Raw genomic sequence first — 5,504 nt, forward strand, 5'->3', positions numbered from 1 at the left:
ACCTCCTGAGTCAGAATTGTTCACAGTGGTGGCGATAGTAACCAGATGTCTGTAGAGTTTAATAGCTCTAAAAGCTCCCTCACAAAAAGTTTTTTTCACTCAAAAATAGTGACAAATATGTGGCCTGATGCCTGAGACATTGTGTTGTGTCCGTTTTGTGATGAGGTTTTGATCTAAAACCTGTTTGTTAATCCATCTATTTTATTCCATTCATGGTGGAAGTTTACATGCGGTGTGTTGAAAGGGAAAATAGTCCCCAAAAAGAATGTATTTTCTCAACTATTTTACCATCATCAACATTACATATAAAACTCAGAAGCCACATGTGGGTTCACTGGTGGTTTTGGACAGTAAATAAATTGGGTTTAATTGTGTTGTAGACATGGTAACCCCTGGTTCCTATCACCACCACTGTAAAGAAATCTGAGTCAGTAAGCTCCTCTAAAAAATCATTTAGCATTATACCAATCTGGATGACTTTGTTAACATCACGATGACGGACTTATCCGAAAAACATCCATCCATCCATCCATCCATCCATTTTCTAAGCCGCTTCTCCGTCAGGGTCGCGGGGTGATGTTGGAGCCTATCCCAGCAGTCTTCGGGCGAAAGGCAGGATACACCCTGGACAGGTCGCCAGTCCATCGCAGGGCTATCCGAAAAACAATTCAGAGTAATTCAGAGAGGTTAGATGTGAGTTTAGCTGCTGCTTGTGTCAGAATTGTTTGCAGTGGTGGTGATAGGAACCAGACATCTAAAGTGTTTAATGCCTCCCTCACATAAAGTTTTAATATGAAAATAGCTACAAATATGTTGCCTGATACCTGAGACCCCTAGATTTGAACCTAAAACATGGTTTTAATTCTTTCCTGATGGAAGGTTACAGGTTACAAGGTGTTGTAAGGCAAAACAGTCCCCAGAAAACTTGTTGATTCAGATTTACCATTAATCTACCATCATCAGCATTACATAAAAAAATCCTGAAGATACATGTCAGCACACTGGACATTCTGGATATTAAATAATATGGTAATATGTGTGTTGTGGACATCATGACCTCTGGCTCCTATCACCACCACTACAAAGAAATCTGATTTAATAAGTTCTTCTACAATGAACCAGTTTATACTCTGAATGATTAGTTTTCCTTTCAGTGATAGAATTATGTCACCATTTTGAAAACGGAGACTTCCTCTTTAAATGATATCCTTCAAATGATTAAATAAAGTTGAATCAGATTTAATTCCGTCAGTACAATCTGATTAAATCATGCAACTCTCAGAATGATGAGTGTTTTCTAGGAAAATATAACATGGATGGCAGCCACACGCACAGATGGAGAACAGACAGTGGGGACAGACAGGATATCAAATGATAAAGGAGGAGTTCAGCCATTCCAGCAGTTTCATCTCTAGTGATAGAAAAGCAACTTTAAGAATCAAAGGGGGAAAAAAACCTTTGAAATGATTCCCTATGAGCCCAACTGGGGCACATCTGTCTGCAATCTACCACACGGTTTTCATTAACTTCACATGTCCGTCAGCACTGTTGATAAATAGTTGCCTTTTCATGGTTTCGTGAAGAATCCCATAAGCAGGTTGACTTATGCATGAATGTACTGGAGTGAGTTTGGAAAACAACTTCTAAAATGGACAACAGGCCAGAAATCATATCTGAGAAAAGACGTTCAACAGTGCTGATGGAATAGTTGATTCGTTGGTCAGTTGTGTTAAGATGTTTGTCTATCCCTGTATCTAAAACTGCCTACAATGATCTCAGTATGCTTGCAGATGTCTTTCTGTCTTTCACTAATAAGATGGAAATGCAAACCTTAACTGGAAACAGCAGAGAAGTTCAGGAATGATGTTATCCATGCTAACGAAGTTTCTGGCTCCCTCCTGAATTACATCACCAAAAGGCCTGTGTCTGATATATCCCTATTTAGAAACACTGACACAATCCTACTTCATAATTTGGCAGAAAAGTTAAGCTCTTAAAGAGGAATTCCACCAATTTTCCTAAATCAAACTATTGATTCAGAGAGGTCAGATGTGAAATATTGCATTTTAAAATTTAGAATGGGTAAGTCCATTCAGATCTCTTTACACTAGTGGTGACAGGAACCAGGGGTCACAGTGTTTACAACACAAATACAGCCACTTTATGGACTATTAAGAACTACAAGAACAACCTACATGATTTTCTGAGATTTGTAATGCTGGTAATGGTATTGAAGGCATTATACACTCACCGGCCACTTTATTAGGTACAGTTGCTTGTTAACACAAATAGCTAATCAGCCAATCACATGGCCGCAGCTCAGTGCATGTAGAGAGGGTCAAGACAACTTGCTGAAGTGCAGACCGAGCATCAGAATGGGGAAGAAAGGTGATTTAAGCGACTTTGAACGTGGCATGGTTGTTGGTGCCAGACAGGCTGGTCTGAGTATTTCAGAAACTGCTGATCTACTGGGATTTTCATGCGCAACCATCTCTAAGGTTTACAGAGAACGGTCCAAAAAAGGGAAAATATCCAGTGAGCGGCAGTTGTGTGGACGAAAATGCCTTGTTGATGTGAAAGGTCACAGGAGAATGGGCAGACGAGATGATAGAAAGGCAACAGTAACTCAAATAACCAACCAAAATCTCTGAGGAATGTTTCCAACACCTTGTTATAAGTATGCCATGAAGAATTAAGGCAGTTCTGAAGGAAAAGGGGGTCCAACCTTTTACTTTTTTTTACTTTTTTTACCTTTTATTTGTACCTAATAAAGTGGCCGGTGAGTGTAAACTCTTCAGGCGTCTGACTCATATCACCTCCACTGTGAACAATTCGGACTCAGTAAGTTTCTCTAGAATCAAGCATTTCACAGCAAAACACTGTGAATGACATTAGATTATGTAGAAATTTTAGGAAAACCATAAAAGTGTAAAGGGCCAATACTGAAAACCACATTTTTAAAATTTGCTTTTTTGCCTTGCTTAAAATGTTCAAAGCACCCTCCACAAAGACACCCCTGGCTGTAAAAAAACATTCTTATTTACATATCTCTTTGATCTTTCGTTCAAAATTAGTAGCAAAAATCTAACCTTTATTTAAGGCAGGCATGTCAAACTGGGGACCTTCTGGGTGCTGTGCTGTGGAGATTAGCATTTACCCTCATCTAATGCTCTGAATTCAGTTCAAGAGAGCCTTGCTAATTAGCTGATGAGCTGAATGAGGTGTGTCTAATTAGGCAGCATGCTGAAGTCTGCAGTGTTTTGGCCTACAAGGACTAGAACGTGACATGTGATTTAAGGTATAATGATTGAAAGAAAAAAAAATCTTTTCATAGTCTCATGGTTTTATGGTCATGATGTAACATTTGCATATGACCCACTCCTTCTTGCTGAAGTGATAAGGAGTGTTGTTATGGCAGACAGTCTGTTATTGAGTCATCAAAGCAGAAAATGTGAGGGAAAAGACTGCATAGTTCTTGACTGACAGGAAGAAAATGTGTAATTTCTGCCTTTCAAATGAGCCAGAAATCCTTAAGTTAACAACTCTGAGGATTTCGCTCAGAATCAAACATCTTGTTCCACGTTTTAACCCAGACTGCTCAGCCAATGGGACACATATCAGTTTTGCAAGCACAAATGAAAAAGTTTATTTTTTACTTCTAGGCAATAAAGGGACATTTGAAAATACTTGTATTAAACACAAATATTCGCTGTTTGGTTCATACACTGATCAACCATAGCATTAAAACCCTCCCCTCAGTGTCCATTTTATTAGCTTCACTTACCAGATAGGTGCACTTTGCAGCACTACAATTACACACTGTAGTCCATCTGTTTCTCTGCATGGTTAATAGCCCCATTTTACCCTGTTCATAAATGATCAGGAGAGCAGGTATTATTTGGGTGGTGGATCATTTTCAGCATTGCAGTGACACTGATGTGGTGGTGGCATGGCGTGTGTGTAGCGCTGGTATGGGGGAAAAAATACCTGCAATAATACCTGCGCTGGGGTGGTCCTGACCTTTGAAGAACAGAGTGATAGGGGGTAACAAAGTAAGTAGAGAAACAGATGGACTGTATGGTCTGATGGTCTGTAACTGCAGAAGTACAAAGTGCATCTACATGGTAAGTAGAGTTAAAAAACGAGACAATGAGCATAGAAGGAGTGTAACTTTAACACCTAAACTAGATTCTGGTGTCCTTTACACGAGGAGTCATACTGTGCTTTGCATTTCTCAAAGCCTTTTTTAAATCAGGAAAGAACAGTTTTGCACTCCTCTAAACCAAGCGAGGTGATTGAAGTGTCTGGAACAATTACATTCATGAGCAATGAGCAATGTCCTGTTGTGCAGCGACTGCAGCAGTATGCAGCCATGCCCTCTCAGCCTAGACAGAGCACAAAAGTAACCACATTGAATCCAACCAGTTCCAATCCAACCAACTGCCCACTCTCTAGTTTGGTTTTGGGTAGGCGAATGGAAAGACAGTGGATTAAGGCTGAAGGAAAGACGAATTGGTGCAGGAGTCAAGTATCTCCAATACTCAACAATTAAATATAATATCAATTTGTTTAGTGCTTAATGTGTCTATGTAGTGCGGCCTTCATTACAGCTTCTGTTCTTCAGAAAGCAAGAGACTTGTTTTCTGTTTTTTCAAAGAAAACGGAAAGGGTATTTTTCCACACCGCCAAAGTTCAGTCTTAAAAGTTGGTTGTACTTTTTGCTTCAAACAATCTATAGTTTTGAGAACACCAGCAGCTTTTTTGTTTGATTTGCAAATCCTTTTCCATTTTGTCCATTTCCTTTTTCTCAGTAACGGCTTCTTGACATCCTTTCAGACTTACAGTGCTGAGTTGTCTTCTCGCAGTTGAAGGATGGGCAGGAACATCTGTGGATTTTTTAATATCCTACAATTAAATGTATTTAACATTTTACATTTTTATACTCTTCCTGATGGTGCCACTTTTGGTGGTCTACCAGATCTTACACCCCATTTTGCTCCTAAAAATAAATACATTTTTGTATTTAATGGCTGTTCAGACTGGAAAGCAAACAAATGAAGGAGAGTCTCTGACTTTTGCACAATACTGTGTATCTCCTCACTAAGTCTCAGTGGGAATTTTGTCCACATGTAGGTTTCTACAAGTAAGAAAGAGTCATGCGAATTTAGGAGAGACTATGGCCAGTTGGGTGGCGGTGGAAAAACACATGGATTGGAAACTAGTGACAAATTCTTACAATAAAAGCATTCAATAGAAAAGAGTAAGCAGTTTCTTACTAGGCAAAATGAGTAGCCTTTGTCAAGGGAAACTACTTGACCTACATCAGGCTTGATACAGTAAATTACATGTTTTTGCTGTTTGTCTTGGAATATTTGATCCACTTAATAGAAGAAACTTTAGAAATGTCTCGTCTCAACTCTTGCCCACCCTCCCCCTTTCCCCTCTAGCACTTCTTCCAGTTCCCTCCCAAGCCTAGGATCTTTTCTTTTCCTTAAGACTTGTCT

This window comes from Pygocentrus nattereri, chromosome 18 (genome assembly GCF_015220715.1).
Source record: "Pygocentrus nattereri isolate fPygNat1 chromosome 18, fPygNat1.pri, whole genome shotgun sequence".
Taxonomy (NCBI): domain Eukaryota; kingdom Metazoa; phylum Chordata; class Actinopteri; order Characiformes; family Serrasalmidae; genus Pygocentrus; species Pygocentrus nattereri.